An 8,413-nucleotide genomic window follows, 5' to 3' on the forward strand; every position below is an offset into this window, starting at 1 on the left:
CTCTCTCTCTGTGTAATCAAAGCAGTTAACTTGACTTCAGAGTAAATGCATCCGTTCAAGCCACAACTCACATAATGATACGATAAACCAACCATGATGGCCAAGGAGCTTTCCAAACAACTCATGGATAAAGATAAACACAGATCAGAAGGTTACAAGAAAATTTTAAAATTGCTGATTATCCCTTTGAGTATGGTGAAGTCCATCATTAAGAAGTGGAATGTGCTTCATACCATCCAGATCAGGCCACTTTTCCAAACTTAGCAGCTGGGCAAGGAGGAGCTGGTTACGGATGCCACTGTAAAACCAACAGTGACTTTGAAAGATTTGCAAAGTTCCAAGTCTAGGGTGGGAGTCGGTGTTCATACATTGACAATATCCTGGGCCCTACACAAAGCTGGACTGTCTGGGCAAGTGGCAAGAAAGAAAATATTACTGAAAAAGAATCATCTTAAATCTTGTATGGAGTTTGCAACAAAGCATGTAAATGATACTGCATACAGTGGCAGGAAGTTTTGTGGTCAGATAAGACAAAAATTTAGCTTTTTTTTCGTCAAAATTCAAAGCATTACATCCGGCACAAGCCCAACACAGCACATCACCCAGTCAAGAACCATCCCAATTGTCAACCATGGTGGTGGTAGCATCATGTTACGGTTATGCTTTTCATCAGCAGGGACTGGGAAGCTTGTCGGGATTTAGGGGGGAAGATGGATGGTGCAAAGTACAGGCAAATCCTAGAGGAAAAACCTGCTTGAGTCAGCCAAGAATCTAAAACTGGGTCAATAATTCACATTTCAGCAGGACAATGACTTGAAGCACTAAGCCAAAGCCATACTGGAGTGGTTTAAAAAGAAGAAAGTGAATGTTCTGAAGCAGCCCAGTTAAAGTCCTGACTTGAATCCAATAGAAAATCTATGGCAAGATTTGAAGATTGCAGTCCATCAACGATCCCCAATGAACTTGTCAAAATTGGAGCAAATTTGCAGGAAGAATGGGCAAAAATTACACCATCCCATTATGAAAAGCTGGTAAAGATCTATGCGAAAAGACTCACAGCAGTAATTGCTGCCAAAGGTGCTTTCACCAAGTACCGACTTAGGGGGCTGAATACTTAAGCAATCAGCAAATTTCAATTTATATACATTTTTTTTGCAGATTTAACCGACATTCAACCTCCTTCACACATAACAGTGTTAAGTTTGATCATTAGTTTATTTGAATAAAAACAAGTTCATTAAAAAAAATGTTTACATTATTTGTATTTCATCAAAATATGACATTACTGGTAAGGGGTGAATACTTTTGCAAGGCACTGTATTTATAGCAAATATAGAAAGCCAGATAAGTTATAGTACTTTTAGGACATTATATTCTAGCACTTGATATATTTTTTGTTTTCTAAAATGCATATTTGAAAGCTACAAGATTTTTTGGACAATTAATATAGAAAAAGTAGATTTATAAAAGTAGGTACAGTAGTCCCTGGTGGATATGACCATTGCCACTAATGACTTCCTTTTAGATACTTTTTTTCTGTGCATGAAACGATTTTGCATTGATTTGACCTTCCACGAATGACTTCCTGACAGATGCGATGTATGGCCATGATTTTTGGATGGAAAGTACAATAACAACTTCTCTACAGCAACTTTTTCATCATTTCAATAAAACTGTATGAACATGATACATTTGTTGTGTGTTCATTTACTTGATATGATGTGTATGTACTATAATCTCAATCGGTGAAGATTCAACAGTAGTTTGTTGAGTGGTGCATATTTGGTCATGAAAATGATTCCATGATGCAAGATGGGAAAACCATTACCAGCCAATCAGCAGTCAGAATGAGTGTTTCCTTGAAACATCAGATGATGCATGAGTGCAAACCAGCCTAGGGCTAAGATAATTGCCAAGTTTCTTTATGTATATTTTTTATTTACTGTTATACACTTTTAACAAGAGTAACTAAAATGTTGAAATAAAAATCTTATTAGGTTAGGTAAGAAAAGTTAAATGAAAGAAACATCAAATAAACTTTATTGTGTTCACTCTTCAAAGAACACAAGCAGTTTGAGGTTGTATCATGTAACTTGATAGTTTAACATAAGCTCTTCTCTCTCACATTGGTAATTTATTGTTTGTTACAGTAATGAAAGGGAGTCTGAAGAATAAAAAAACCATAAAATTAAATGAAGATAAAAGTGAAACAGGTTAGAAGTTTAAATAACTGTAACTGTCAGTTACAATCTACAGTCATACTAGATTCTATTTCATATTTATTCAATTTTCATTTCACTGAAAATTAATTTTATTACAGTTAATGTTACAGTACATAAAAGGTATAAAGTATAAAATTTTACAGAAAAAACCCAAAAACTTTTGATGTCATGAAGAGATATATATATAGTAAATTCAGAATTATAGTAAACATTACTATGCATTGCTTCGTAGATATGGGGGTTGCTCCAATGGACCAATACTGTACACACAGGTTTATTTAAAAATAATAATAATAAATCCTAATAGCAATATTTTTATTACTTACACAGTTGGAATGTTCAAAAACAGTAACAGTCAGAAACAATAATTTTTATTATTTTAGACGAAACTAATCAATGCTCATAAGTAATAGATTATATTGATTGAGTTTAACACCCAGCTTTAATTATTATGTTACTTAAAAGCTTTTTAAAATATTTTGTAGAGAATGTGATCATAAAAGTTGGAAAAAAATTTTAAGACATTTTGGGTTGAAGTTCCTGAAAAAAAAAAAAGAAAAGATGCTTAACTGCATTTTCACAAGCCTCTTGAGATACTGATTATTTATATAATTATATCAACAAGCACAAACACCTTATTTATGCTGCTAAGATGCTACCAAAAAAGGCAGCCCAGATTTAGCTGACAGGCAACTGCCTAGGGTAGAAAAATCAATAAATGTTTATATTAATTTTATTTTAAATTGAATATACTCTCTTATATTTGCTTTACATCCTTTGCCATCTCTTAATGTCCTGGAAATTGTGTTCACAACCACCATATAAGATAATTGACTTAAATATAACACAAGCATCTAACCTACTCAATTCAAGAAACTACACCTTAAACATGTATTTAACAAATTTGCAGCTAAAATGTATATATATTAGTAAAATCAAAAACATTTTTAGGATGGCTAAATACCTTTATTTAAGGGAAGTTAGATGAGTGATCATCCACTTTATTTGAGAATGACAAATTTCATTAGGTTGTAAAGATTGTATTCTCTGAATCTTGGGATACATCTTACGAGGTAAAATGTTTATTTTAGACCTTATTACTGAAGAGGATATGCTCATAAATGTAGTTGTGCAAAAGCATGATAACTACAATCATGACATTACTGCCTTTGATATATTTTTCACTGAAAACAACTGTTACGTTAATGATAGCTGTGTCCATGATATAAGGAAAGCGTACTTTTGGGATAGAAATAGACATGTGACCCTTTTGGGAGTGCTCCTTTGGACTAGATGAAAGAATTAATTAATTACCAGGATTTATGGCTTAAATGAAAGATTATCAGGAATATGGTTGTTGGACTTGTAGAATAAAGATGAATTATATTCTAGAGATGGGCTCCATTTAAGTAGGTTAAGTTGTAAGTTTTGTAGGGAAGCTCTAAACATATTCGTTAAAGATAATCTTGTATGATGATGAGGGAGTTTGGGAATAAACAAATTAACAGGATAGCTGGGATAAAAAGAAAAAAATGAGACTTAGAACATAAACTAAATTAAATATAAGTTGCCAGATTTGAAGATAAACACTAGATTCAAAAATAAGTTATGTTAAAAAGAATTAGGGATTAATTGATGAGTTCAGAACCCAAGATGGAATGAAAGACTATGAAAATGATATTTATTTAAACTTGTTGCATAGGATAACATTGGTAATAAGAATTATTTTAAAACACTTAAAAGTTATGTAATGTAATATTTATTTGAAATAGGGGTGGGATGGCTCTTTATATACAAGATTGAGCTGCAGGCTGTCAAGATTGAAGACAAAAAATGATAGTCAAGAGATTTAATATATATTACAATCAAAGGGTTCAGCTGTAGAAAGTTAACAGGCAACTGTATTAGATCATCAGATCAGACATATGCTAATGAGAAATTGTATAACGAGTCAGCATATTTACTATTAAGAATACTGATCCAATAATTATGGGAAGTTTTAATATCAGATACATTAATTGTGATTATATAGTCAAGTAGTGAGGGAAGCAATATTTCTGGAAGTGATTAAGGATTGTTTTCTACACTATATGGTCAGAAATCTCACATTAACCACTAATGAGAATATGGTTACATGAGTTGAAGGGGGGGGGGACATTTGGGAAAGAGTGATCATTACAAAATTAGATTTGATGTTTTGCTTCATTTTGAAATATAAAGACATTTTAGTTCCCAATTTTCAGTAAGCCAATTATGAATCCATGCAACAAGATTTATCATTAGTGAATTGGAATGAAGGTGATATGGGACAGGTTTGGGAAATTTTTCAAAACAGATTTTCATCCAAGAAAGGCATATTCCTAAAAAGATGAAAAGGATAACAGAGAAGATAAAACCTAAATGGCTTATAAAAATATAAGAGAGAAAATAAGGAATAAATGTAATAAAGTTTATGATGGAAGATTTACAGATCTATAGAAAAGTTAGGGATCTGGTTAAAAAGAAATTGGGAACTCAAAAAAGGTCTATGAAAAACAGTTAAAATTAACGACTTTTTTGGAATTTGCCTGTATTATGAAGATGGTAAACAAAATCACCGAGACTAAAAATAGATAAAGCACTAGGACCAGATAAGGCTTTAAAGCAGATCAAAGGTCGGATATGGGAGCCTCTTTCTTTCATTTTTGGTAAATCAATATATAGATGGCAGGTGTCCAAGGACCAGAGAGTTGTTAATGTTCCTCCTGTCTTTCTAAAGTAGATGATAAGAGTTACCCTGGAAATTACAAGCCTCTCTTACTTCTGTAGTCTGGTAAGAGAAGTTTTGCAAAATCATTTAAAGAAATATGTTACCATAAAAGAAAGCCAACATTAATTCACTGAAATGATATTTTGCCTTACTACTGCTAACTTTTTCGCAGAATGTTACCTGGATGATGGAAAAGGTGTGAACTTAAAGTCCTTAAAATTCCAAAAGCTTTTAAGGTGCCACACAAAAGATGAGCTATGAAAACCACTTCAGCATTGGTTGGGCATAGACTAGTTAATTGAATTTCATGGTGGTTGGATGACAGGATGAAAAAAATTGTTACTAACCTCTTCACAGTGTTTATTCCCTGTGTGGAACTTTTTTCTTTAATGTTTTTGTTCTAATGTTGCAGTTTGCTACATAGTTTCAAGGCCACTAAAACACATTATGAGTTGATGGTAGAATCCTTTGTTACAGTACATCATATTCACTCATATCTTAGTGGCACTCAAAAATAGTTTATCTTCATATATGTAAAGTTCAATGCACACTTTATAGGCATCCACTGCTATAAACTTATCTTAGATAAATTATTGGTTTCTACAACATTCATTACTTTGATTTTTCTGGAATGATAGGGAGGGGAAGCCTTTTGTGCAAGCAATAGCATAAATGATACTTTTTTTTTAAAGTTAATTAAGCCACAACTGCAATATACAGTTTCAGAGAAGTGAAAATTTAAACCCAACAGTTATTTTTCAGGAAATTATTTATTACCTTCTTATTTAAATGTCTGTAGAGTGCTGGCCTCTACTACTAGCAAAGGCAATAAATTACAAAAATTAATCACATTGTTATAAAATTAAAATTGTCTCAACTAGAGTTTGTCCTGCATTTTCCAAGTCTTAAACTTTTTTTCTCTTGTCACATTATCTTTATCCTATTGATTCCCTGAATAATCTTGTAACTTCAATAAGATTACCTCTGACCATTTTTTTTTATCAAGATAAGTTTAATCTTTATAAGTAACCCTTTCATTCCAGGAATCATCCTAGTATCCCTCCTCTAAACCATTTAAAGTAGGTCATTATCCTTTCTTAAATAAAGAGACCAAAACTGTATCCAATATTCAAGTGAGGTCAAACTAATGATTTGTATATAGAGGTAATTACCTCTTTTGACTTGCAACCAATATGTCTAAAAATACATCCTTAAAAATATGTTAGCTTTACTATTAGCAACACAGTACTGTTTTGATGGCTTGAGTGCATTAGAAACCATTATATAAAATCCTTTTCTTCAGTTATGCTACTGAAGTGGATTCCCATCTATATTGAACGTGATCCTAACTATGATAAATAACCTGTTGATTGGAAGAAAAACTGTATAGGAATGGTAAATATAACAAACTACTCAATCAAGATAAAAAAGAAGGGCATAAACTCACAAGGTTTAAGGTTGTACATTTAAAGCATGTTACCAGTATATCATCAGAATATAGATCGCGAAACTTAAAAAAAAATGTGTGCAAACTCCCTGTAGGCAGCTAAGTCTACAAATATATGAGTATCTACCTTCAGCCTTATCTAACTGTGGATGTAAATGAAACTATTTAACAAAAATCAAGACACTTTTGCTACCCAATGGTTATGATGATGAACAAATAAAAGTATGTGATAGAACAGATATTAGAATTGAGTGTGTAGAATTCCATACCAATATCTCAATGCTAAGGTAAAGGTCTACTTTCTGTTAAAGAAATCGAAGTTATATTATTATTAAGACAAAGTACTAGACTTTGAATTGAAGTTTAAACTTTAACTTTAATGTCATCTTAACTTAAGCAACAAGCTCACCCTATCTTTGACTTGTGTGAGCATGCAACTCTTCATAAGCATCGGGATTTTAAGTATCCCCTTCACAAAAAAAAAAAAAAGTAATAAGACTTTTGAAGAGGAGTCTCAAACTCAAGCCAGCCAAGGAAAAAATTGCCAGACTCGCTTATTTGATGCAATGCTGCGTTTTGGAGCAGAAACGTAACTAATTTAAACCACACCATTATTGAAATATGCAAAATTAACTTAGTATATATAAGTACATACAATTTTGTTGACTATATTAAACTATTTTATTTTGTACAAAAAACACGATAGAATATAAGTAGGATTTATCAATAGTAACAAGTTAAATACTATTACTAACACTTTCACCCTCAATCCTTAGTTCCAACAGTAGCACTAGTGTATTAGACACACGAGTTCCAAAGCGTCCTCTAATTTATAATTTACGTGCTTTTTCTTTCCCCAAAACATTGAGTAATTGTGCTTCTCAGTAAAAAAATCTATATATGTCACTTTCCAATATATATACTTAAAATAGTTGTTCATAAAATAACCGTTTTAAAAAGAAGTAAAAATATTTCTTGACCCATGCAATATTTTAAATGATTGGAAATTGTTATTTTAAAATTTATTTGTAGTATGAGATTTATTTATATCAGTGGTGCGCAAACTTTTTCAAGGTACTAACCGTTCTAAACATGCTTTCTCACAAGGGTTTGCTGAGACGCAGAATTTATGACAAAGTTGCACCTTTGGCCATCCAGCTTCCCTGTCACGTAGACACTATGTGTGCTTGCCATTTTACACTTAGCTGTTGGGACTTTCACGATGGGGATTGGTGGGCGTCCCTCAGCACCAACCACTACTGGTCTTCTTGAGGCTGACTTGTTGGTAATATTCTTCTTACACTGGCTCCTCATATGTCCTTGCTTTCCACAGTTCCAACAACCTTTCTGTGTAGCAGCCTTTCCTGCTGTGGCATTTCCCCTGTATTGGAGTTGCCAGCATTGAGCTCTCTTGTGCCCAGGTTTATTACAGTGCGAAGTTTGAGGGACTTTGCTAAAAGGTCAGCTTTCAGAGGTACAGTCATCTGGATTCAAGGCCAGAACCTTGGTACCTCTGTGGCTAGACTTAACGTAGGATTCAAATTCGAGAGCTCTGGCCATCGCATCCTGCATGGTAGAGGGGTGTGCCTGCTTCACTTGTATCTTAAGTTGTGGACTGTCCAAGGCATCTACGAACTGATCCCTCAGCAACAACTTGAGGAGATTGGGTGGTGCAGTTGGGTAGGCCTTGTGTGCCATGCTCTCCAAGTCCTGTGCCAGCTCTTGTAGGCTCTCCCCTTTAGCACGGACTCTCGTCCTGAACCTGGCCCTGTAGACTTCTGACTGGTTTTGGATTCCATATCTGAGTTCTAGAGCCGACACCAGTGTTCTATAATTGTGTCTGTCGGCTGCTGTCAACTGTCCAAGTATTTCCAGTAGTTGTCCTTCAAGCTCGTTGCCAGATATACGGCTTTCTGCTCCTCTGTCCATCCATTCATCTCTGCCAGTAACTCAAACTGTGCTCTATATGCTTCCCATGGTGCCTTCCCATCGAAT

General features: G+C 33.7%; 1 protein-coding gene across 2 annotated transcripts in view; it reads right to left on the reverse strand.

Annotated features, from left to right (window-relative positions):
• Window positions 1–7,239, reverse strand: part of LOC106466386 (methylosome subunit pICln-like) — a 48,875-nt gene extending 41,636 nt beyond the window's left edge. Inside the window, exon 1 of one of the 2 annotated variants that reach the window (XM_022394386.1) lies at window positions 6,828–6,846. The gene's annotated coding sequence lies outside the window, so the exon portion shown is untranslated. Of the gene's footprint in view, window positions 1–6,827; window positions 6,847–7,173 lie in introns of those variants that run through there. The other variant, XM_013926669.2, reaches the window with a different exon arrangement.
• Window positions 7,240–8,413: the final 1,174 nt, after the last annotated feature.

The sequence above is a fragment of the Limulus polyphemus genome, unplaced genomic scaffold (genome assembly GCF_000517525.1).
Source record: "Limulus polyphemus unplaced genomic scaffold, Limulus_polyphemus-2.1.2 Scaffold2245, whole genome shotgun sequence".
In the NCBI taxonomy this organism is placed as follows: Eukaryota; Metazoa; Arthropoda; class Merostomata; order Xiphosura; family Limulidae; genus Limulus; species Limulus polyphemus.